At 45.0% G+C, this 27,658-nt stretch overlaps 1 long non-coding RNA gene across 1 annotated transcript; it reads left to right on the top strand.

The window, feature by feature from the left end:
* Positions 1 to 1,682: 1,682 nt before the first annotated feature.
* LOC112560527 lies at positions 1,683 to 25,637 on the top strand. Its single transcript, XR_003098549.1, has 2 exons — positions 1,683 to 2,360; positions 20,969 to 25,637. It is a non-coding gene; the product is annotated as an uncharacterized LOC112560527 (long non-coding RNA).
* The last annotated feature ends 2,021 nt before the right edge of the window (positions 25,638 to 27,658 follow it).

Below are 27,658 nucleotides of genomic sequence, written 5' to 3' on the forward strand. Positions count from 1 at the left end.
GTTCGTGCAAGCGCATGCATTCACACCCCGCCACCCGACAATCCCACCCCTTCTCACCCGCCACACACACACTCTTTCACACAAACACAATTATTTCAGCATAAAACTCGTGCACGGTTCACTTAAAGTCTGATGTAACTAAGACAAGACTCCAAAGGGAGAAATGACATACTACTAGTAAGAAAAGGTAAGTTGTAGACTGGCTGTAAGGCCTCTCAGAACAATAGCAGCCTCTCACCCCGACACACCTTGTCTCACCCTCCCTCTGCACTTTGACCATCACTCGGTGTGCGCTGCGCTAACGGCGTGACCTCGCTTGACCCCGACGTCAGCAGGTCTCACCCAGATGTTACCTGTGGGAGGTGAGCTGGGATTTCCCTTCCTCGCAGCCTACAGAGCATTGTCTGACACGGGGATGAACCCTCTAAGTTACATCAATGTTTTCCCGACCACAGCCCCGACTCTGGTGTCGGTTTACAAGACCTTCGTTCATCTCCCATCTCTCGTTGGTAGCCATGGGGTGAGACTTCTATCTGCGGTCTGTTGTTGATGCTGCCACCCTAACTCACAGATGGCAAGGTCTGTGACTTGCGTGCCTCCATGTCTGTGTGCAGGTGAATATAGTCTTGAGAGAAAAGAAGAGGGAGAGGTGTGAGAGTGGTACTCACCACCCACTCCAGGGTGTGAAAAGTTGAGAGCTGGGCTGCAAGCCAGTCGATAGTCTTATCCTCACACTTAGCAGTAAATTGAGACAAATTAATCAGTCAATATATCGATCACCTCGCCCCGACTACTCTTGAGTAGCCTCCTCCACTTGTGCCGAGCTTTAAATGGCGGCCTGTCTTCATCTCGCCACGATATTTTATTGAGGAAGACGACAGTATGTCATCATTCTACAATCTTTTACAGTCTCAAAGTCCTCTACCATCAGAGAAAATAATTGATACAATACAACAACAACAACAACACAAACAAGAACTACAGAGGGCATCAGACTATTAAGTAGGACTTCAGGCAGTAGAGGCGGTCTGTAGCCAGAAGTCAGTATTTATTTAATTATGGCAAGACATCCCACCCCAGTCGCCCCAAGGTTGAAGCTGTGGTAGGACAGTAGGACAGCGACAGCCACCCGTAATGACTGCCGACAGACACTCGTGTGACACCCAGTCTCTGTCACCTGCGGGTGGCACTGGCAAGGCAAAGCACCCACAGACAAGTGTTGTGGCATAACCGTGGCATAACCACAACCGTGGCATAATGAAACATTCCTGTGAGGAACTCGCCCTTTGTGCCGAATCCTTACCGCCACCTCGCGAGCCTCAACCGGCGCCAGAAATGCTGCGACTTTGAGAGAAAAACCCACGCCTGTGGTCTGTCAGTGACTGAGAACTGTGTGTGTCTGAGGCACTTGAATTTCTCATCAGTGAAAAGAGAAGAAGAGTAAAGTTGATAGGAACAAAATATTTAGCTTCCAGATTTTTCTACTTCATAGAAAACATTGAGAGCAATGGGGAGAGCATAAGCATTAAGGGGAGGAGAAGCAAGGGGTATGTGTCTCAGCGAGATTTTTATCCTTGATTTTCTGTAGGTTTTCGCTGTCATTAGACAACAGGTGACGGTTGACTATGACAACTGGTGACAGGTGACTATGACTACACTAGACAACTGGTGACTGTGATTTTATTGTCGTTAGAATTTAGAACGTGAGAGCACAGCATTCACCTGGAAGTCGCTAATTCTGGAGGTGAGGGGAGGATATGGAAGTCTCTGGCTGCTGGCTGCTAGACACAGAAAACGGTCAACGTGCCAACAGTCGCTCCGCCAGCGCCGCTGCCAGGATTAGACAACTCTGTGTCTCGCTCACTTACTCGCTCTCGTCCCTGCTCTCTCGTTCCCACGGCGCGTGAAGCTCAGAGTTGCTTTCCCCACCACCACCACCACTACCACCACCGCCACCACCAGTTGCACCGCAGCCGTCGTCGTCCACAGTTTGCGCGCGCCGCCGTCGTCGCGCCGTGAGATCGGACTGCAGTGGTAGTCGCGGCCACGGTGGAGATGCGCTCGCCTCGGTGGTGTGGGAGATATTCGCTGGGAGAGGTGATCCGTTAGTGGAATGTGTGTGACTCGGTGTGTGTGTGTGATTGCAGCAGCTGTGACGACTTCTCACTGAGCATCTGTGGGTCCATCCCAAGTCTTCCTCCTCGTCTACAGCTCGACTGTTTCCGTCAGGTTGTTCGCCTTCTGTGACTCCGACCTTTGAGCAAGCTGAGAGTAAAAAACTTGGAGGAGATTAAACAGGTGTCGCTGACAGCCGGCAAGCAACTTGGCAACAAGTGGGCCAAGAGATGCCAGATTTGAAGGTAAACCTGGATGCCTCCATTTCCTTTAACCAGAATTTGCTCTACTTTGGTTTGTGATCGAATGTGTGGAGTGTGTGATGGGTTGCACTTCAATCACATGTGCGAGTGATGTCTGTCTTGATGGATGTGGTTGGGATGATGGTGATGGACTGAGTTAATGATGGAATAGATGGTGGTGGTGGTGTGAATGCTGTTGCTTTTGGTGACACCGTAACTTTGATATGAGCTGGTATTTATTGAGATTTCAAAGATTTTTATCTTTGTCGATGTTTGGTGTTCCAAAACTGAGACTCCACATGGATTGCTTTTTGTTTTTACTGTCTTCATGAGTTTAGAAAAACAGCTGATGTAGACTTTTTCGGCTTATGACTCCTCGCTTGCACTAGAGGAGGATTGTCTATCCGTGCAGAGGTACTGGAAGATGATGACTATCCAGATGGACATAGGTACTGGATGATGACGATTGTTTATCCGTGCACAGGTACTAGAAGATGATGATTATCTATAATAAACATACTTCACAGAGAAGCGAAACTTGCATTAAAATGTCCCGAAGTCCTATTTCGGAAATAAATAAATAAAGGCATGCGTATTGGAAGGCAATGCTTGTCACTGGAGAGAGGTAAACAAAGATTCATGTGCATCATCACGGCAAGCCATTCTTGTGGCCGTCCCACGCCCTCTCGAGGACATTGGTTCTCAGTTCGATTCTCTTCCACTCGGACTGAATCGGCGAAACAAATCATGAAGCAGAGTGAGTGAGCGAGGTACCTGTTGACAACAGCCTCCCGCACCTGTGTGTCCTCACCTCGTCCTCTACCCACCCCTCCCTCCAATATGTTACACAACCCGCTCCCTCCTCTGTTTCAAGCTGACTTCACGCCTGGCCACGTGCACCTGCTACAGGAGTCGTATCAACTGAAGAAAAAAAATCCTCGGTAGATTTTATATTGTCTCTACCCGTATCCTCAACTTTCGATCTGAATGATATTGTATTTCTCAGCCTTCGTCTTGTGGTTGCTGTGACTAGTAGAGTGAAGTGAGGTAACACAGGACTGAGATATGATGGTGTGTGTGTCTACAAGCCGAGCGGTGGAGGGGGAGGTATTTTGATGAATGTGTTCCTCTTTTCTCTTGTTGTTCCTCGGGTTTGTAGACGTCACACGCATGGCTAGTCACGTGACTCATAGACTACAAACCCCAGCATGTGACGCCTCTCTCTCTTACACAGGTGAGATGAGGATGGACAGGTGAAGCCCGACCAGCGTGTCGAGCAGATAAACACTGGTTAGTGACAGATACAATGTCTCGGTTACCCCGCCATTGAACTCTAGTCACCACCCTGTGGTTCATTTGTACAGTCAGGGCAACGTGGTCTGGCACCAAAACCCTGCAGTGAATTCAGCGAGAAGACCATTAACAGATTGTCTAATGATCATCTCACACTTGTTCACAATGAAGTACAGCCTCGTTCTGGCTTTTAACCTCTCAACTTCTTATTCCTAATTATCACCAGTGGAGCAAAGGACCGCTGACCTCTCAGACCTCTCCTAGACACGATAATATTAAGAAAACACGTCTGCTTGGAGAGGAAACATTCCTATCGTGTTTTAATATTTCGACATTTTTAAAGCTCATGAAGAGGTTGGTGTTGTGAAGGCACCGATACATCTTTCATCTGTCATCATTGCTTCTTTGCAGCCTCTCTCTCTACTTGCTGAGTTTTCACTATTACACTCTAGGGAAGCTTCTGGAAGACGCGCCGACAACTGCAAATTCTTCCACTTTAAGTTTTATTATCTCCTGAAGTTTTTCTTCAACCGAACTTTTTTTTTTTTTTACTTCTTGCATCCTACTTGGCAGACTGGCAATCAGATGTGGTTTACAAACTATCACCGTCGCTTTTTTTGGCAGACTGGCAGCCTGTCGTGCCTTACCGTCCCTTTTCTGCTTTCATTTTCTCCTTCTCTTCCTGTTGTTCCCTTCGTCTAACTCCGTCCCTCCTCCAACGCTTGTTTTCTCTTCCCTGCTGTAGAACACTCGTCAGCCCTCCTCCCTTTCAGAAGGTTGTGGAGAGGTTCATCACAGATGATTGGTCGGCGATGAAAGGATTCAGTCAGCGCTGACCTTTGCCTTTTATCCTGCGCGTAAAGGCCACGTCAGGGCACGAAGACTGAATCGTGTCCACCCACGCCTCCCACACACACCCTCCCGTCCGCCTCCCGAGTCGTCACGCAAGGCGAGGATGGTGCTGCAGGTCTGGCATCTTGCCGTGCTGCTGTCTGTACACGTGTCTGTCTTTGCTCCTCTCGTTGTCTGTGAACTTGGGAATCGCTTTCAGCCCTCATCCTCCGTCTACCTCCTCCTGTATTCTGAGTAGGATTCTTCTTGTGTGATGTAGACTGGCATGGTAGACATTCACAGTTTCTAGAGTTCACTTTTCAGTTCCTCTGAGGGTCTTTAGGTGGAGCCACGGTCATCAGTCTTCACCTGTCATCAGTACAGTCCCGGGTGACATCTCGTCTCGTATATCGGATAAGAGGGCTTGAAGTTTTGAAACAATAGCAATAATGGGAGGCATTGTCCCATGTGGAGTCAAGCTGTTCAATGTACAAAGATCAATCCTATCATTGATATCCTCTCAGAGAGCTACCATGAGGTACAAGAAAACACATTATAACAGCTTCTCTAAAGCAAGACTCGCTTCTGATAAAATATTTTGTCCCCACCCACAGTATAGACACAGACAAGATCATGCGTAGGACAAACTGTTGCACCATGATCACGTGATCAACACCAGTGAGTCACACATTGTTAGCAGAACCACCACCTTCACACTCATTCTGTTTACTCTGTGGATGGTCGTCGTCTCTTGCAGAATAAAATGAACTCCACCAGCAACTGCTCGCACACCACCACCGTGACAACCCGGGGCGCTGGTGTCGTGCTGCCTTTGATGTCGCCGTTACATGAAAACATCTGTTGTAGATTGTTTATTGATGAAAATAACATGTTGCTCTCCCAGCAAACAGCATTTGGTGTTACAGCAGGAAATCAAAAATCTCTTGGAACGGACCGATATCAGGTCATCTTCCCGCAAAGGAATATTTTTGGAAATAAAAATTTCTGTAGGTACAAAAAAGGGATTAAAGATAAAACAACTTTATAAAGCAAGATAGAGAGTATAATAATTTTTCTCAAGAATTAAATACACACGTACATACTAATGCATTGCACGAGCGGAGACACACAGTCATCATTGTTTTCAAAGAAGTGCGCCATGAAGCTTGGTCCCCCCCAGTGCATGTCTGTCCCTCTGTGTCCAGACAAGCAGGTGTAGGCGTTTATGTTACAGACAAACAACAAGTGGTGTCAGCCACAAAGTCCATTTACATCCGAGGCTCTTTGAGACTTCACGTGGGTCACGTGGGCGATTTTCCGATCGAAGTTGTCGTCATTAAGGTCGGTGTGTTTGCTGTCGGCTCCCGTTATCTGCAGCCGCAGCCACAATGTGGAGGGTCCAGCCCCAGGCCTGATGGCCCCCCCCGTCCAGTGAGCACATTTACCGCACTGTAGGTTGCCTCAGGGGAGGAGGTGGTCATACTAGGAGCGAAATAAAATACAAATAAAAATAAAGCTATAACGCTTTGTTAGAATTTTGTTTAATGTGTACAGGGAATAGATTGATTCCACAACTGATGAATTGACTGAAAGATACAACAATTGTCGTTGTCGTAACATGTACAAGAATCCACTTGTATGCACACACTGACACACACACAAACACACACACACGCACACTGCCGGGTGGTGGCACGTCTCCGCACATGCGCAGTAGCGCCTCTCATTTCAGAATTTCGGTCACGGACGCTGCGGACGGCCGCTGCAGATGCAGTTGACAGGTTGTGCCACTCCCAATCGACAGGTCAAAGTGAGGGGGAGTCAATGCCCCCCACACATGGCTTGTTGTGCATGTCAAAAGTAGTTAAATATTCTGTCTTCTCACTCTTCAAGTCATTTTTGCCGTAGCTGCTGGCTCGGCGTAAAACAGATGAAAGACATGAGACAGACAGACAAACCGAAACACATACATATTTCGTGTTTTAATTTTTCCTTGGAATGCGGGGGTTGTCCTCGTGGACTCCGTGTTATTTGTCGAGATTTGAGGGTGAAGTGGGCGGCTAAGTGGTGAGAGTACTCGTGTCCTAGACCTGGAGGCAATTCGCTAGCGGGTTCAAGACCCACGTGACGCAGTTCTTCCATCACCACTATTCTAGAAGATAGATGATAGATGATGCAGAATCCCTCAGAGGATTGTTGGAGGAAGGACAACGAGAGCAAGGGGCACCCAAACACACCAATGTCTCTGAAAAAAGTGCAGTATCACCCCCTAATGACCTAAATGGTTACTTTTAGTAGTTTGTTTGTTTGTTTTTTTTTAGTTTTTGTTTGTTTGTTTGTTTGTTTTTTGTTTGTTTGTTTGTTTGTTTTTTTGGCAAATGATATCATAAAAATGGAAATTTTCAATCGATTCAATATTTCTGTTTGACATGCCTGCGTGTTATGAAGATGCAAGGAACTTGCCATGCTATTCCCGTCCAACCTGTCATATCAACAAAAGATCGATTCAATGGAAATAATTCTGCAATCATGAAAGCTCGGCTATATATACACAACATCGCTACCGCCATAACTTCAAATGCGCATATTCATTCCTTCGCGAAAAACAACTTTTCCTCAGCCGCCATAAAAAGAAGAATTTGATGTTTTCTGCGATGTTTGCAGCAGATTCACACACTTATCTTTTTGCGATGTTTTCCGCGAGAGTTTATCATTTTTTGTGATGCCATTGCAGCCGCCACTGCTCGGAAACGTACGTTTATGGTGAGTAAACACTTGTTTATCAGCAGTAAACACAAGTTTGTCAGTAGTAAACAAAACGGTGCACACGCACTAGGAGGCATGTCCGGAACTACATTACACACACTTTCTGTCCTACGTTCGGTCGAGCGGTCAGGACAAAAATTATAAATTAATTATCTGAGTAGAATGAATCTCCTCAAGAGAATGAAAGCTGCGTGAAAGGAAATGTGAAAAAGAAAACATAGATGAAAGCGGACACACGTTGAACACATGCTTAGTACACGACTAACAAACTGTTTATCATACATTTAGTACACAATTAATGAACGTTTAAATATACGTTTAATACATGTTTGATTCTAAGGTTTTATTGTGTAGAAACGTTGTCTGATATGGAAATATGTTTGTGAGGTGTAACACACCTGAGTGCCAGCACCTTGTGCCGCGCTGTCGTTGTATCCCATCTGCTTCCTGCGACAGGTGTTGTCGCTGAGGCTGTTCACTTGTGTATTTATTGCCTCATATGTTTGTGTCAACAAGAAACAAAATACGGTAAAACAAAGTGTACTTATTTGTTGTGTGTGTGTGAAATATAGGCCACATGGTGGTGGTAGTGGAGGGGAGGACAGAAAAGCGGGTACACACTCGAGAATTGTCCCCACTACCACCACCACCACCACCCCACCGCCACCACCACTACCACCACCACCATCCTCCTGCAACCTTTTCCCGTTCTAGATAAAAATCAAATGATGTTTGGCTGGCTAGCCAAGAGACATGCTGCCTTTGCATTCGCCTTGCGCGGTGCAGGGACGACTTGTCGGAGGTGCAGGGCGACTTGTCTTGGATGCTGTAATTCGTTGATACGACTACGCTGGCAGAAGGTTCGGTGCACATGCGTTGCCGGTACGTGCAACCACGCGTGAGGTGGGCATTCCCCACTTTTTTTTTTTTTTGCAACTGCCTCATTTGTGACTGAGGAACAAGCATCTTTCTGCACCGTTGGTGAGCCTGTCCGCGTCTGGCTTTTGTCTTGGTGAATCCAGCCGTCTGCTTTCTTTCACATAAACAGTTTATCCTTCCTTGCACCTCCTTTGTCTTCCTCTGCCTCTGCCTCCACACATACATTCTCTCCTTTGTTCGCTTGTTCCCCGCCTTGCTGATACAACACACATGCATACACATTTATTTATGGACACACCACCCGCGCTACCTTCCGACAAACGCACTCACGCATGCGCACAGACGGAGACCACCTGAGAGAGAGAGAGATCTGTAGATCGTGGTGTGTGTGTGTAATTATCTCACAATGGTGTTGGTGCCGCCATCACACCAGAAACGGTCTTCGCAGTCAATGGAACCCGAGCCATGGTGTCCAGTACCATCGGGCTGGCGGCCAGTTGCGATGGCGACAACGGTGCTTTCTGTCTCTCCATGTGTGTGTGTGGTCTTATGTGTGGTGTGTTTGTGTGATGTATGTCGGTGTGTTTGTGTGTGTGTCCCAATATTGCCCATGCAGGAGGCAAGTGTCTCGCGCTCTACTTCCGCTGCGCGTGCAGGACGTCACGGTGACTGTGTCTCTCCGCCAGCGTCGGTCGATGAGTCTGGCGCCGTAACGGATGTAAATCCGCGTGGATTGGTGGGGAAAAAAGGACCGGAGAAAGTAGGAAGCTAGGAATAGGCATAATTGATAGGATAAAAACTTTTTCATTCATCTCAATGAAACGGCGCAAAGGTCCGTTATCCTGATAACTTATAGAATCAACGGTAAGAATCCGTCCTGGGTCACGAGTGAGGTCTTGATAGAATTCTGCTGTCGGTCTGTGGTTTTGCCGTCTGCTGTGTGGGTTTTGACATTCAGAACGAATGGAGTCTGACGGCAGATTGTTTACTTGACATTTCTATTCATGGATTGTGCACATGCATTAGACAAAATATGTTTCATATGGATAAATATTTGCGTGAAATCAAGCGAGCGGTTGTGTGTTGATGGAGGAGAGAGAGAGATGGTGGAAACATGTTTCTCAGAAACTGACCGTTTTTTTTTTTCCCCTTTCTGTTCACAACTTTAGTACCACTACCTGTTGACAACATTTAAATATACCGCTACCTGAGCACCAGGCAGCCTGCCTAGATGATGTTGACAACTTTGCAATGCACTTGCTGACATTGTGATGTGCTGCTAAATGCTGACTTTCCATCTACAACTCCCTGTTGACATTCAATGTCCGCTCCTTGTTGCACACATTATAATGTACCGCACCATGCCGACATTCCACTGTACATCTGTTTGTCGACAAAGCCTACTTGCCTGTCTCACTCTCTGCAGAAAGATGATTGTGCAGACAGGAGCGGAGAACAAAAAGTCCAGTGCCTGCCAGGTAAAGCCATCACTGTTTGTGATGCTCGCATTAGTGTGGTCACGTGACGCTGAGTGTCGGGATGTGCTCGGGTACTCACCCACCCGCTGCCCTGCAGGCGGTCTGGCATTGCTTTCACTACTCGCTTTGCCAGAGTAATCAGCGCTGTGTGCAGGAACAGGCCGATACCTCCATCGTGATTAACTACAGCAATTAAGTAATTATCGCATCATGATTGTACATGGCATCAGCCTGGTGTGGTGTCAGGTCAGCGGTGTGACAGTCCCAGTAATGCCACCTTGATTGGCGACAATTATGTGGAATTTGGAGCGACTGCGTGTGTGCATGTGTGCATGTGTTTGTGCGTGTGTGTTGTTGTTGTTTGTTTCCCTCAACAGTAATAATCCTGTGTCTCTTCTTCATCATCATATTCAACAGTAGTTTATTAGCAATATGGCTGACACACATACACACACACATACACACACGCATACACTCACGCACTCATTCTCTCCTGACTGCATCGCCAACATTTTAAAGACACACACACGCACTCACATCCCGTGTTTTACTCGAGGTACCCGCATTTCTTAAAAGAGACGAGCTTCGGCAGGTGGTTCTGTCGTTCTGGGTGCAAAGTGTGAAGTGTGTGAGCGCGTGCTTTGTGAATGACAGGTGCGAAGTGCGCGCTACCCGCATCTAAGGAAACAGCAGACGAAAGCTGTTACAGAAGGGAAGCAATGGGAATGTGGAAAAAAACCACAGTAATCTGGATGTCAAGGCGGCACTAACAGCCGGAATAATGTGAGACTAACATCAAGACTAATGTAAAATAAACGACTTGACTAATGTCAAACTAACAGCCTGACACTCGCAGACTGACTGATGGGGGACAGACTGACTAATGGGGGACAGACTGACTAATGGGGGACAGACTGACTAATGACCGACTTTGTGAGGGCCAGACTCACAGACTGACTAGAGATATCTAACCACATTCCGGAAATCGAGAGCAGCAAACACTTTGGGGAGAAAATTAAATCTTGAGGGTTGCCACTTGCGGGACTGGACCAGTGGGCGAGTGGACGCCAACATCAAGCGCTGCCAAGTCGCCCCAGACTCTATCCACGGATCCCCTTGCACTCGCGTGTGTTCTGTAGGTAAGGGATCTCGCCGTTATTTAGCATCACTTAGCTGATCCGCCTGTTATCTCTCCAGCAGCACATCTCCACACACCGCCACGCGAGGTTGTGGCTGTAGTACGCAAAGGTCAGGGGTCAAGTCTGGCATCTGTTATTGGGGTAATGACTTTGTTTCCTAGAGGCGATTGCTAGTTAGAAGGTTTGGTGACAATTTTCTTCATTAGCACGAAATATCTGTTTTCAAAGCGTTTGCTCTCTGTTACAACAACCTGACAAACTAGTCAGAAAATATTCAACAGGTATAACAATATCGATAATCTTTTATCTCTCTCTCTCTCTCAGCAGCCTGTTTGAAACGGCTTTAGTCAGCTACTGGCCCACGTGCGTGTGCGTGCGTTCACAAATAATTCAGTCCCACGGCCACAGCCATACAGCTGGCAGTGTGTCAAGGAAGCCGCATTGCTCTGTCCCGGATTCAACTTCTACCCCAGGGTCTGTATCGTGCTCTCCCTGCGACCTCCGAGGTTCCTGGCAGGTTCCCAAGTCGTTACCTCTCTCAAGTCCACACTTAGAAGTTGTAAACCTTGATGGCAGGCTTTACAATGACATCAAAGGAAATTTGTTGCTGATGTGTGCAGGACTCGTCGACATTTCCCCATCTCCATCCATCCCTGCATTCAAATTCAAAAGCTACTAAGTACAACTTTTATTTGAATTGCAGCGCAGTAATCTCTTGTAACTCAAGCTCTGCGGTAATTTATACCCATCCAAACCAAGACTTTAAAGAAGAAGTCCACACAGAACCACAGGGACATAGAACTGATACCACCATCGGTATCAGTGATCCGATGTTTTCTTGTCTCCTGTTACCGTAATAGGACCTTGCCGGGTGGCTGAGCGATAAACAACATCCTTTCCCAAGATGATGTGGACACTGTCTGAGCACCGTCTTTGTCCTGCTCAGCATCTAGTCACAAGAGTATTCCTAATCAAATAATGTCGCCGAAAAATAGTAAAGCCTCGAAAACAAATAATTTTTGTTTTCTGTCGCCAACTACCTACGACTGTCATTCCTGCAGCCAGTAGTTCGTGCAGCAAGTGTCGCTGCTGTCGCATCCTTATCTCAGAATCAGCAGCCCTCCCTCTCTCTCCACCTGTTCTACCACCTACACATCCTCTGTGTGTGTTTCATCCTCTCCATATATATCTATCTTTGTAGCTGACTCAAGAAGCTAATATGTTTGTTGTCAGACCACGTGGGCGAGTCCAGCAGTGCCGCATGCCGCATGCAGCAAGATTCCCTGCTGCCACCAATCGCCGGCAAATAACTGGACTGGTGGAGACACAGTCGCAGTCTCTGCGGGCAACAGCGGTGATCAGATGCTTTATTGTCAAAGATATGTGTCGTTATTTCATTCTTCCATCCTCAACTGATTGTGCCTTTAGGGTGGGTTGGTTTTCTATGTCAAAGCTTTTAACTCGATGCTGGGGAGCAGACGAGGGAGTTTCTGAGTTGGGTTTCGCCTCCATTATCGAGTGCTCCGCCAACGGTAACGATGTTTTCCAGAAAAAAATACGACATGGCATATTGGGGATGACAGACAGACAGATAAAAAGGAAAATAATAAAAACAGAATTGAAAGAAAAGAGCAGAAGTAGGATGATGATGTAGACAGTTAGACAGACAGACGGGTAGGCGGGTAGACAGGCAAACAGGTTTACAGAAACAATACAGAATGAGAGAAAGAAGTTAGAGTAGACTGTTTCAAGTTGTGCGAGATTATCATCAGTAACAGAAGACAGGAAGGTTTGACTACCTTGAAGGTATCTTTGTACTGGAGGGAAAATCACGGGAAAGATGGAATCAGTGCAGACGGACTTCTGAACTTCTGTGGATCTTGATTTGCGGAGGTTTGACTGAGTTATGGAACACACAATATGTAGTTTTGCTCCTTTGCTAAAAAAAAATTATTCGGTAACATTAGTTCTTTATAAATGTCAAAGGTCGTACCTTGTAGCTTACCTTGGAAACCACAAGTTACATTAAATTCATAGAATTATTGGTAAATATAAGTAATTAATGTTTAATCTTTAAAACTGAGCTGTACTTTTACATGCCATACTTCTAGGAAATTTAGGGTTAGTGTGAGTCTCAAGGATGAGTGTTAATTATAAAGAGTTGTTTTTACAATTAATTAGTCTGAGAAGGGAAGGTAGTAAGAGCAGCACTCTCAGTAGGAACTTGCCGGTTAATTATTTTCTTGCGTTTGGTAATTGCAGTTGCACGTAGACTGGTTTTGGCAATTAAATTGCTGGATTGTTTTGTGTTTTTGTTATGGACAATCACCGATTGTTGAAAGAGTAAGATTGTTGCTGTTATCTCCAAACTGTCTGTCGCTCCTCTTCTTCTATCATTCTTTGCTCTCTCTCTGATTCTCTCCTGTCAACCTATCTCTCTGTATGTCTGTCACTCTTATGTCTCTTTCTTTCTCTCTTATCCTCTTTCTCTTTCTTGTCATGTCTTTCTCTATTGTCCTCTGTCTTTCTCTCTCTGTCTCTCTCTGCCCGTTCTCTCTTTTGCTTGTAACGAGGACGCTCGTGACTTAAAACCTTCATTGCAAGTAGGAGATGAATCTTTTGACAACAACACGAAGAAGTGATTAACATGATTAATGTTTCATTGAAATGTCGCTCTCCGACATCGCTATGCTGCAAAGATTTAATTTTTCAATAATTATTTGTCTAAAAGTTGGAGCAAATTGCTTCATGCTCCTAGCGCTCGCTAACGAACTTGTTTCGGTTGCCTCAACATATGTCGAGGTTCCTTTGTCAAGTTTTATGTCTGCAGACCTCCAGGCTCAGTGGGAACCTGCTACAAACCTTTAGAGGCTGGCCAGACACTCTCATGCCACATTCATTGCAGGTTCCCCTCAGATCAGACAACTTGAAGCCAGCCAGGACGACTGCTGCTTTGTCCACATTCTTCCCGCCCATGAACGTCAGGAGTGAACAAAGGACTGAATAGTTCTCCGTGAATGAGAGAGCGACAAAGACATTCAAAGACCTTCCAACGAGGAGCACGGAGGGCGTTTTCACAAACCCCACTGTGAGTTTGTCCATCATCCTGTCTGTTGATCAGTAAACAAGGACTTGTAAACATTTAGCGTATAGTTATTCTTATGCGGGCAGCAACGAGCTAATTGAAACTGTAAAGATGGCACGCTAATTGATGTGGACACTAATTGTCATTGATGGCTTCGTTTTGGTTAAATGCTTTGTTGGTTGTTGGTTGTTGGTTGTTGGTTTGTTTGTTGCTTGTTTATTGACAAAATTGATAGTGTACAAAAACACGCGGAAACATAGTCACACACTCCTACTCATGCACTCCCACAGGGACTGAATGTGACACACATTCCACGGAGGGTGAACATCAAAGGCAGGGATTGCCGTGTGACAATCACGCACCTAATGAGACACAATCACATCACTCACCAGCAGCGATAACAGCCGCTTACTGTGACGTCATCAGTTGCCAGGCGGCGCTGCTCTCCCACGTGTGTCTACCCGTTTAACGGCTCCGTCCTCAGCTGATAATACGGCCAGTTTGCTCCGTAGAGCTCAATTACGGCCACAATCGAATCGGAATCATAACGGTTATGGAGGACATAACAAACACACTAAAAGCCTGCAGGACAACACAAACAGGTGTTAACCGGGTAGCCTGGCAATAATCAACACTCGGGTAGCCACGGTATTGTTCTTTGTATTTCTGAGGACAAACGAGAGGAAGAGGAAGAATCTAGACTATTCCACACCCGACAAGCCCTGAGCTCGAGTGTCTGGCCGTCGCTGGGATGTTCAACGATTCATTTTTTTTTTTTAACCTTTTACAGGTGTCGGAGACTGGAGAGGTGAGGTCGTCTGACCTTTCAGTCTTCTGCTCTGTGAGTTCCTGTGTCGGCAATGTTGCCAATCACATCGAGGGCTGTTATGTTTTACTTGTAGGGCTCACATTACTAATGTTGCGAAATATTGTTGATGTTTGACATGTTGGACATCCCTGTTAGGTGTTGCCAGCGTTGAAAATTATAGCGTGGGTGTGTCGTCAATAATAATAATAATAATAATAATAATAATATCATCGCAGGTATTGTCAAGGTGGTGGTAATAGTGTCGGTGTTGTCACTCATGGTATGGATGATATCAACGTTTGCATTCCTCACAAAAAGAATGAAGATGGTGGAAAGCACATTTCGTCAAACGGCTCAGTGCAACAAAAGTTTCACACGACTGCTTCACGTGCAAAGTACATTGATTACATGTCTGCGAAAAATATTGTTTGTGTTGAAAAGATCATAGCCAAACATAGTCATTGGCTTCTAGAAAATAACGACAGTTTGATAACGGGAACTTTATTTCTGTGGTTGATATAGAAATAATTCCTACTTTGTTATGACATGCATGAAGCATCCTAAACACGTATCTTAAATTGTTAAATAATGCCACCAGAGCTGTCAATCCAAGATGTCAGAATCATACAAAGAATGTAAAGAGTAATTACTTTATAATTAGTCCCTGAGTAAACGTGTGAAGGAAAATGTCACGTGGTCTTGCTTTAGTCACGTGATACAGTTTGCTTATCCCATGTTATCTATATTGTGACTGAAGGGAAAAATACTTTTATGTTCCTTGTCCTTCATTCTCTTCTCTCTCACACACACACAAACTTCCACTGTGTGTATATTGCTTTTCTTTTGGAAGTCTAGTACTCCCATCTTCTTATGGCTGATCGTCCAAACGAAAAAAAAAAAACTTGCTTTTGAACTTTATTCTTATCTCGTATCTATGATCTTTAATTTTCAACATTTTTTTCTTATTTTCTTATTCATTATTATGGTTCTAACGTTTGTAAACAAGTCGCTTCGGATGTAACACAAGAACCTGTTCATGCAGAGTACAACCGACTTGGAACTGTGACGTTTTAGTACACATGAGACTGATGTCCTCCTCCACACTGGACGAAAATGTATGTTGGTAATAAAACACAGCATGGCCGAGACTGAGTTGCCGGTTGGCAGCGATGCCTGTCCTCACTGATGTTGATGGACCGGTGCTCATCCACTGCACAGACATGTCTCTAATCACACTCATTCCACCAGGAATTCCATTTTTCACATCTCATTTTCAGATCCCTTTTTCATTTAGCGGGACTTAGTGATTCCATTAGTGGCATGGGGTATTAAGCCACTCAATTTCTCCCTCAGTAATGTGTGTACAGAGGTTGCCCATGTGCACACTGTAATTTAGTGCATCGCAACCGGGGGTTCTAAATGTTAAAAAATCAGAAAAACAATTATTTCTCATCAGGCTGAAATTGTTGCCTTTGCTATGATTACAATACATTCAAGCATGACTAACTATTAACTAAGTGTAATTAGCTAGGATTTTCTCACAACCATTGACTGACTGACCAGCCGACAGATTAGTTATATACTTTTCTTTCTTTTTGACTGAAGCTCGAGGATGAATATTGTAGGGTGGATGACCCAAGAACATATATGCTACAAAAGCAGATGGTAAGGGGAATATATATATATGATTTATTGAGAAGGAAATCTCACCTGGGCGTGCGTTCGAGAGCGAGAGTGTGTGTGTGTGTGTGTGTGAGTGTGTATGTGTGAGAGAGAGAGATTGTGTATGTGTGTGTCGCTGCACGGTGGGTAAATATATTCTCATAAGTGCTTCGTGATCATAGGACATGATTCTAAAAAACCACCCAGACGCCAGTCCAAAGCCTTAGATGTGCACCTATTCACAAACCTTTCTGACAGATGAGTTCCTTGTTTAACCGTTCATCACATCCATTAAAAACTGAGTTGAAGCTGCGACAACTGTCAGCACAACAATCGGGAAAGTGCGAGCGGGACACAGGGAGCAATGCCCTAACCTTAGCCGACAGTAAGAGAATAATCTGCAACTAAAGGGGCAAAAGAACGAAACGAAGAAATAAGGCAATCAGGACAAGAAATAGGGCAATCGTTACAAGAAATAAGGAAATCTTTTTTCCATGAGACAGTAGGGACGCGAATCACACATGGGATTTAGACGTTTGTCTCATTATTCATTCCTCTGTGGTCAGGCGACGGGTGGTTTGTGGAAGAAAACACGCTCACCCGATCTTTCATGGCACATCTTACATATATCTTACATATTTCTAATCGCACTTTGTGAAGGTTGACCATGTTCACTCCACGACTGGCTGCACAAAGACTTCGTTCACTTGATTCAGCTCAGCATTTTGTGAACGTGTTGTCAACAATTAAATAGCATCCGCCCACCTAACCACAGCCTGCATCTCCAATCATTTTATTTTTCAGGAGAAGAGAAACGGAATGTTGAGACATTGATATTCACGACAGGAAAATAATAGACAAAAAGATGTATTTTGTCATTCGTCATTCTCTCTTTCAAACTTAGGAACACTTTCGTCTTGTATCAAGTACCATAATCACTTCCAAGCACAGTTTCCAGTTCTAGACCAGCGGTGTGAATGGCATCCTCTGACACTTTCTTGCTATTAAACTCTGAGCAGTGGTGGACCACAGTCAATTAGGTTTTGTGCAATTGAAAACTTGATGCCTTTTTATTTTTAAACTTTCTATTTTTTTGTATGTTTAGTCTTCTCTGTGTAAAGGACCTGCTTGTGTTCGACAGAGATGTATGCTTGTATTCAGTCATCATGTCAGTGTGTCACTTTTGCATTACAGTGTAATGCCATTTAATTGAATTACCATTCAAAGGAAGAAAGACCTCCGAAATATTACAGTTTATATCAATAAAGGGGAATAAACTCCAGACCTAGCTAACAGGTATCTCGTACTTGTATTACAGTGTATATCCGTAGATGGTGATAATCTTAACATCTACCAAATACGTATCCTGTACTCCTTGTCTCTCCCTCCCTTCCTAGACTTTGTTAAGGCCTGTATACTGGATCGTCTCTTCATCAATTTCCTTCTCTAACCAATCCATAACCTGCAAGTTTGCAGTCTTTGGGTCCAAATGTGAGATAAATGATCAGTCATCTGCCCTGCCCTGTGCACTGTAGCTTATCCAGATGAAGTGCTCGAGCTTTCATCAAGCAGTATGTCGGCAGCTGCAGACAGAAAGTAACTGGAGAGTAATATGTTTCCTGGACTGCTTGTGGGTCACTGACCTCTTCTCTCAAACAGCAGCCAACCTCTTCTCAAAATCGTTGTAATGATCATCGTCATCGTCGTCGTTTTTTCAGCTTTAGTTGAAGCATGACGACCAACGCTCGCTAACTTGTTTCTGTTATTCTCCACATACTACAGTCAACTGCTGGACTCCTTTCAAAGGAGACTGACAGAAATAATGTCCTGTTCGTGCGACTGTAGAGCGTGCAGCTATGAATGGACGAGAAACTACTTGCTCTCACGATCTCTCAACACGCATGCACACGCACGAGCCCTCGATCACGTGAGCTGGGATCAGGCATAGCACGCCCAGTCGCGTGATGAAGCTGCTGCCGTCTGTGGTGGACATTGCACACTTAAAGACCTATCCAAGGGTGGATTTTGTTGTTAAAATAAACTGAGTAGAGATGATTAGCGCAGTAGAGCCACTAATCACCGGACATTCCTGCTTCATGATTACAGCCAATGGGAGAGCTGAGAGAAAATTCAACCACACGGATTCACCTCTTTCTGTACATTTTTGTAGTTTACATACTGTGTTAGAGCTATTTTCTCGCATCATATGTATCAACAGGAATATACTGAACCTAAGGCAGTCATTAAATTAAGAAGAAATGCCTGCACTCGGGTAGGTCTGTAAACCCGGCACCCGTAATCTTCTTCGCCTGATTACCGTATCGTTGGCTAACCATGCGTGACTATCAGTCGGCCTTATAGGCTTAGTCTTGGATTTATCTGTGAAGTAGTTCATCTGACCGTCACATTGCCATCTGTTAAATGGAGCGAGTGGGTCTGCACGCATTTGTTAACTGGAGTCGGGTACCACTGGGGTGGGCTGGCCAGTAAACACACAGAGAACTATGTTCACACGCGCCCGCATGCATGCACATGCATGTATTCTATTATTTTTACACCTGCCCTCACCTCCACCAAGCGTGACGATATTTTTATTTCCATGTCGCTCACAACACCAACAAGAAAGTCGTGACATGGCGCTTCACGTGGTTGAACATCATCTCCGCTGTGTGCGCCATGGATGCTACCCCCGAAATATTGAATACATAACTAATGTCAGAGTTTTGTGGTGCGTTACACGGGTAGATATCAAACATAAAGGAATCTGACATGAATGTATGTGGAAGGCAGGCACCATGCCCGTGTGATGTTTTGTGGCGAATCATTATCTACCCGCCATCATCTGGACAGCCTCGCTATCGTCGTTGTCACACACAGTTAGCGTCTAGAAGTGCCAATCTTTGCGGTTATCTCTTGGCCAAAGTCCAGGATATGGATGCTCTGGTTGTGTTATAAAAATTGTGGTCAAAAAATCTTCCCTAACCCACCAACATTCAGTCGATTCGGACGACCTGCTTTGTTTTGCTGTTTAGATATGATTTTGAAAGACGTATTAGACATTTTTGTTTTTGCTGAAAACCTTTAGCTTCAGTAGACATTCCCTAAAAAACTCTGAATAACGAGCAATTTTTTTTCAAAAAATAAAGACAACCCATTAATGTTTAATATTTTATATTTCTGCACTAATAAATGGAACTGCAATCATGAACAACCGATTGTTTTTAACAAATGACCAAGACAGAAAGGTAAACATCTTCAACACGATGCCTTTTATCTTCAATCGCTTTGAATAAAATAATTTTGCTTCTCCATAGAGTTCGGCCAGAGTTTTACAGCAACATGATCTCGATTTTCTTCCCCGCTCACGTGCATCCAGTGCTTGCCTTGCATCAGCCTGTCTTCGTTCGCCAACTCATAGCAGCGACTTAATAGATTCCTCGCCATCTTTATCTTCCTATTCTTGGCCTCAGAGATTAAACTGAGAAGCTATGGAGGTCTCCTTGCACTCTGTACCCACGGCTACTGTAGCTCGTGCGGAGGTAGGGTGAACCTCGATGGTGGTTTTCACCCCGAGCTGTAATGGAAGATAAAGAGGGAGAGGCAGGTTGGAGTGCCACAGGAAGACAGCGTTTGTTACCCGGGCTGCTGGTCCAACCGGAAATAGATGCTGCTGGCATATTAACGGTCTTCATTGCAAGATTACATTTTTTTTTCTTTTTTTTTTTCTTTTTTTTTTTTTTTTTTTTTGAGAAGAGATGCTCATTCGCCATTCGATTTCCAGCCTCAACAGGCAAAGAGTTATCTTAGGCAGGGAGGCAATCAGCTGCCCCATGAAACCAGTCTCAAAGGGAGAGCACTCAATACACATATCACAACATAGCGCGGGGGGATAACAAAGCAAGAAAGTAGTGGGATCTCCAGGCTAGAAACAGAAGAAGTGCGTCTACCCAAACAACTAAGTCTATTGAAATTTTCTCTTCTACCCCGAGAGGCAGGAGGCGGTGTAAAGCAGGCGACCTGGGTTGTAGCGGATTACAACAAAGTTCTCGCCAAAGTTCGGTCCCCAAGTCAAGCCGTTAATTAAAACCCCAAGATTTTTAAAAATAAAATATCAGAATTAATCACAGCGGAATAATTTGCCAAGGGGTGGATATAAATACTATTAAAAGTTTTTCTGTTTTTTTTATAAATGTGTGTATTTCTTATATATGTCACAAGCACCTAACATTAATTCCCTCTAAAGCTTGGTTTCATTCCTTCACTTATTAGTCTTTTGTATGTCTTATTTCTCTCTCTCTCTCTCCCACCTTCTCTGTCTCATTCACAGATAATGCATATTGTTTTCAATGTTTTCAATGTTTTCAAATGAATATGTGGTGTGAACTCAATAACGCAGAAACAATGTAAAGTAACTTATTAATTCTTCTCCATATTTTCCTTTCTTTTTCTCTGCTTTTGTCGTGACATATTATAATAAACGCACATCAAACACGCACGCACACATACATGCTCGGTTAGGATGCTTCTCAATAAATCTCTGCATGTAGCTGGACTCGTGTCTGGCCTAGGTGCCCCAGAACCTGCGTCCCACGCAGGCTGTCACGTGATCGATGCCCCGTCTAACGTTTTCTTGCTGACGTAATCATGATTTCTGTTTTCGTCTTTTCCAGAAGAACCATCTTGAGGATCTCCTGGCCCAAGCTAATCTCATTCACTTCTAAGCCCCACTTTTTCCAAAACCCAAGACCTGCCTCACTCCTTCACTGCTGCAGCGTCCGCCATCTTGCAGCTGCAAGGGGGAGATAAAAAAAAATGGACGTCTGTCGTTAACATCGCAGCAACCTGCGTCATCGGCGATGGGCAGCAAACGACTTGTTTGTCAAGGGCCATAAATCCCTAAGTTTCCTGTGTCACCGGAAGCGAGCTATCGATCACGTATTGATGCAATGACCAGACCAGCATCAACAATCAGCTCTTCGATTTTCTTCGCCCTCGCAGAGCGAGACTAGATGGCGCTGCTGCTGTCTCCACTGGGGCTTCTGTAGTACTCTGCCTGAAAGATCAATCTTAACGGAATTATAAACGGTGAAGTCGATCAGCGCAAGATATCCTTTCGTCATCCAAAATCAAAGAAAGTAATTTAAAGTTTGATGGACGTATGTCCTGTGTAACAGACTCGTCTGATGTTTCTAACGCAGTCGAGGACACAATTATCTCGGGAGGCAATCACGTGGCATACAGATGGGCCCAAGAATCTCGTGTTCCCTCTCTGCAGCCGGCGGTTTTAAAAAGCATCACGTGTTCCCCGGGTCTCTGTCGGCCTTGTCGCGGCTTCAGAATGAGAGCAGTGGAGGGACCCCCGCTTGCCGTCCTCCCAGCCAACTTTGAAGCGATGACAGGATCTTCGTGGACGACCTGCTGGAGGGTGTGATTTCTGTGTCTTGCGGAGTAGTCACCAGGTATGTGCTGATTTGAACAGACGCTTCGGGCGTTTGGTCACTGGGCCTGCCTTCTCGAGGTCCTCCCTAAAGGTCCACACGGGACAGATTGAGGGAAAGACGTCACCAATTACTTTTGTGTGCTGTGAATCTCTGTGAATCTCTCTTATGTGAATCTTTTCAATGTAAACCTCTAATATAAAACTCAACCGTATAACAGAGTGGAGCTTCTCAGTAAAAAAAATTAAAAAAAAACAAAAAAACAACCGAAAAACATTTTTAAAATCCTCGGATCTTGTGTCATGTGAAATACAAACCGTCGTCCAGCATCTTCGGATTCTAAGCAACGATAAAAAAAAAGTGGAGTCGAAGCCAACTTTGTAGCTTGGTGAAATTCATGGTTGATGGCTGTAGGTGTGTTTAAAACTACTTCATAATAAGCATCCGACAAGCTCTGCCGCTTACTTCAGCTCCCCATCACGTGACCAGATCCCCTGATGACCGTGCGCGCAGTGCGCACGTGCAATGACGGCCGTGTAGTGTCCGCGCTGTGCCTGCTGTCCTCCCAGTCTCTCTCTGACGTCATCACGCCAATGTGCCTGCTCCCATGCTGGCGGCGCGTCTGCGCAGTGCTGCTCTTTCCGGGTCGCGTCCTTCTCGTCGGGCTCCTGCTGGATCTCGTTGCTCGTCGCATACGTCCACGAGATGGCGCCTGTGGGCAGCGGCGAGGTCAGCACCGGCAATGTGAGCGACGTCGTCAACAACTCGGCCTCGTCTTCTTCTGTCCCTTCGTCGTTGAGGTCTCGTCGCCCGCCTCGACGTTTACATCCAAAACGAGGCCCCGGGGTGTGCTGCACAAGACTCGCGCGACTGACGTCAACGGGACGAGTTCTGGTTCTGAGTGAAACGTACACCTGGAACGACGACATCAAATCCTACAACAACAGCCTCAACGGCACCAGTAATACTGAGACTGTCACGAGTAGAGACATCGTCAGCAGCAGCCGAAACGTGGTTGCAATGGCGATGCCCGGAAAGAAGACAACCGAAGCACGGGTGTCGAACGCCACTTCACCTCCCGCACGGAGCACGTGGAGCGGGAGTTCCCGATGGCGCTGGTGGTAGCCAGCTCTGCCGTTGCCGTCAGCATCCTCGTCTTCTTCTGTTTGTCCTACTTGTGGCACACGCGGCAAGCTGGACCGCAGGGCCCAGAAGCTGGCCATCCGCATGGCCGCCGAGGCCAACTCCGAGATGAACTGTTCCCAGTGTCGCCCGCCCTCGGCCTACGCTCGGTGCGGCACGCATCACTTCGATTCCGGCAGCGACAGCGGCGCGGACGAGCCTCCGTCACTGCGACAGCACGTGCTGGACGAACTGGACAGCCTGCACGAGCAGGATGAGCTTGGCTCCGACGATGTGTACTCCGGCCGCAAGCCGGGGGGTGTGGGGCGGACTCTGGCGGGGAGGACGAGGGGGAGGACCAGGGGAGGGTTTCGAAAGCACAGCGGTCGATCCTCCAAGAAGTGGTCCAGTCACAGTGCGGCCAGACTCGCAGCTCGCTGATCACGGACCAGGAAATTCTCAATCACTTCGCCAGCAGACGACATTCGACCTTCTTCATCTAAGGTTTCATCGTGTAAAGACAAGTGATGGTCAGACAATAAACGTGCTTGCATTTCCCCTGTGGTCGTGTCCAGAAGCTTCCAATAGCAAACTCCGCCATCGCAGTGTCATGTCAGTGCTTTTCCCCCATTTTGTGAATTGCATTGAGTAGCTTCATCGTGAATTTTATCGACAGTGAAGACTAAAAGACACAACTGAAAAATGTAATTAAAGAAAAAAACAAAAAATGTGAGGGCTTAAAATCTTGATGCAGCATCTGACAGATGCCGCTATGTGCAGTGAAGGGGTCAGAGACATAATATCTCACGGAACCTTCTTTGCAGAATCCAGGGCTGTCATTCTCGATTTTAAAATGTTTTAGCTCTGCAAAAGCTAGACCATCTAAGAAAATGACAAAAGAGTTATAGCTTGGAGAATTCAACAGCGTTTAGTTCTGTGTACATGAAATATATTTACAGAAATATTTATAAGTCCTGTGTGTGTGCCTCCAAGCTCACCTATGGACTCGTGACGCTAGCACGACTGTGCACCTGGACACATCAAAGAATGTTTTCATAACAAGAAAATGTTGTGTCGATCGCTAAAGTTTGATGATCGTTCAGCAGTGTTTAGAAAAGGTGCGATGACTGTCCACCTGTCTAAGGTGACGATAATATTTACCACCAAAAGTTCGAAACCAGACCAAACCTCTCATTGCCCACCTAATGTAGTCAGATTGTAGTGTCTGACCGGTCGTGGAAAACCGCTTGTGAAGCCCTATAACCAGGGACCACACATGAAGGAGAAAGATTTCGGGGTGGAAACCGCTTCATGGACCACCCTCAGTGTGGTGCTCGCGTGAAACTGCAGAAAAAAAAACGAGGATACAAAGGAAAGGGGTCACTGTAACCTCTGACCCTCTTCATCTTCTAGAATCGTTGTGAATATTGTTTCTTCGCAGGCTCATGATGCTTACTGTTCTTTTTGTAGTTTCATTTGAAAGCAATCCCAGCTACACACATTGTTGTGCGTGTGTCCAGATGACTCGGACTGCCCCCTACAATCGTCGTTAGTTGTTAAGCATTTCATTGTTCGGGTGTGTGACTGCTCAACGCTGACCTTTCCCGAACCTCCGAACCAGCTGATGTAGTTGTTATTATCGATGTCCAACATAGGTTGGGCCTGGACTTAGTTCAGCTTTCACCACCGTGTCAGCAGTTTCTCAGTATGTGGACATGAAATGCTGTACAAAAGTCTAACCGGATATGTAGACATCCTCATTTAGTGTCTTCTTACCTTCGACAAGAACTATCTATCACGTGTTCACACTCGCTCATTCAGTCATTCACTCACTCAGAGTGGACTCTATATTTAGCATTTGCTATCCTGAAAATTTAAATAGCATTATAATACAGAGGTTCATTCACTGTGGACTGTTGATTTGTTGTAGACAGAAAAAAAAGTGCTTTCATTCCCTAATTCCTTGTACCTGTCGTTGGCTTGCACTTGTTTGTAAAGATCACATGGCATTCCAGTTCATACCAAATAGATATATATTTGAAATACGTCATATATATATATACCTCTCTTTTTTGATGATATTTTTCTGTGGAGCATGCTGTTTACTGATTGATTTTCACGTCCAGTTCAAATCCCCAGTAAATGTCCTCTTCCAAAACACACAAAGAAGTGCCACATTGTTGTACTATGAACAGCGGAGGAGTATCTGAGTGCGGCGACCACAAGCAACACGTAGAAAACCCTTGCGGCCTTTATCTATGAATGCGTTAGACTCTCAACATGATGTTTATATTTTTAATATTTTCTGCATTTATTAAAATAAAGCACTCGGCAATTTACAAACTCAATGTCCATTTGGATACAGCATTACGTGGAAAGACAAACGTGTAAATACTTCATTAAAAGTGTTACAATGATTATTGACACTAATAAATCTTGAATAATTATTATTATTATTATTATTATTATTATTATTATTTATTATTATTATTATTATTATTATTATTATTATTATTATTATTATTATTATTATAATAAGAACCAACCCTTGAAAAAAGTAGTTTATTTTCTGTGAAGGGGGATAAGATATCCGGTTTGTAAGCGTTGGATGCCGTTGGAGGGCATGCGCCGTATCTCAGATCACGTGGGCGAGTAGAGCACGTGATTGACAGCGAGACAACTGCTTTCTGTTGGGCGATGGCGTAACATTTGCAATGCTTGTGGGTTTCTTTCATTTTTGCTGGGTTCGTGAATGAAATAAACTTTTTTTGAAGACGTCCTTCGTGTGGCTCTGCGCATGCGCGGACTGTGTCTCAAGATCCTGTCCACATTTGCGTATGCGTGTATGTATGTGGGTGTGTGTGTGTGTGGATGTGTGTGTGTTACTTATTAGCCCCAACACTCTCAGGAAAGTTCACTAAGTGCCTGTAACAGAAACTCATGTGCGTCCTCGCTGACCCCCCAATCAATCACATTCCGCCTTTTGGCTTCTTGGTGTCTGATTCTCGATTTTAAATTAAGGAACGGCTTATTTAGTGTTATTATTGTTCGTGAAATGTGGAAAAAGGCTTTGGGAGGATACATAAATCATAATGTGCTGACAGAATGAAAACCGTGACTTCATGAAACGTGAGGAAATGCCATGGATACCGTCACACATGAAGGATTCAGCCAATGAACGAGCTGCCAGCTGTGGATTTTCCCGTCTTCCCACTTTCATCCTTTTTTTTTTTTTTTTCTTTTTCTTTTCTTTTTTTTTTTTTTTTTTTTTTTTTTTTTGTTTTTTGTTTTTGTTTTTTTTTGTTTTTTTAGGGTGGAAGGTCCCTAACGACGTTTCTAAGCTCTGGACTCGAGTTACTCATTCAGATGTTAGGGAAACATTATCTTGTGTTGAGTTTATCTCACTTAAGCAAAGAAACAAACAGATAAACATCATTCCACCTGTTTGATGTTTAAGGCAGTTTTAGCACTCAGACTTGATTCAACACAATAATTATAGCCCCTTGCCCGTTGTCTCGCCCCTGTGACCACACAGTCTGTCCTGAAAGATGTTTGGTCCATAGAAACACTTCAATGGTTCAGACCAGATCGCCTTTGATAGTCAGGCTGGTACAATGATGTTTGGACGAATGAGACTCGCAGAACAGCAATTTCTAGTAGCCTGTGGTGATCTGGAAGGTTGCAAGGGTTGCTCACGGTACGAACTTCCATCTCATGTAGCATTCACGATGCTTGCCAACATTTTAGCGAAGTGTTTGCAACCCTTCTTTACCGAACATCCCATAAATCACTAAGAATCTTGCCAAGTACCCCCTTGGGCATCTAGCTGCCCCTCTGTTACATCTGCTTTTTCTTAAGTAATCATCTAAAACCGTGAAGATTCCGGTTCCAATATGAAGTGAGAGGTAAGAAACATTCTGTTTCTGATGGAAAGGAGGACCACAGCGCGGCACCTGCTGGTTCTGGGGGTCTGTTCTTGGGGCAGAATATTAGGGGCACAATGATTGCGGTTAGAATAATTTGCGATCCCCCCGTGGTGAACAGAACTTACTTATGAAGGTTTTTGTAAAATAATAGTCATACTACTCTATTCTTACCCTTACAGCTAGCGAACCACCAAGGATGAAGCTTAATAAAAGAAGTTACGAATGAGAGATCAGAAAGAAGAAAGAAGAGAAGAAAGAGACAGTTTTATAAAACCATATTTTGTGCTTCATTTTAATTACAACACATATGTCTTACGGAAAAAGAGATCAACTCAATGTCAAGTACCGCTGTGAATGATATGCTAATAATTAAAAAAAATAATTTTTAATTCACTTTAGCTCAGCTCTGGTCTTGGTGGAGAGAGGGAAATTCGCTGATGCAGTTTGTGAAAAGCTAGAAAGTGAAGAAACCTCAGCAAAATGCAAGCCGCTGTCCAAATTTAGAATCCTGGGAATGTTTCCGCTGCTGCAGCACTTTACAAATCATGTTCGAAAATCTCAAGCATCCTGCTGTTGCGCAGTGGTTCTCCGCATCCTCTCCAGCTTCCTTGCATTATCCCCTCGACAAACCCTGGACACCCGAGCGCCAGGCTCGCATCTCGCTGTGCGACATCCTTAAAGTGACTTTGTCAGGGAGGGCAGGGGCCTGCTTATCACAGACACTGGGCTCCCAGTGGGGCCAGCAGGCAGCCAGACCAAAATATTCCACATCACTGACGTCTGCAGCTTCCACAACTGGCTTTCCACGTTGTCATCGTTTCGATAACTGATGACCGCCTGCCAACAACAGCCGGGCGCTGGTTAAATGGAAGGT

This window comes from Pomacea canaliculata, linkage group LG3 (assembly GCF_003073045.1).
Source record: "Pomacea canaliculata isolate SZHN2017 linkage group LG3, ASM307304v1, whole genome shotgun sequence".
NCBI classification, from domain to species: Eukaryota; Metazoa; Mollusca; class Gastropoda; order Architaenioglossa; family Ampullariidae; genus Pomacea; species Pomacea canaliculata.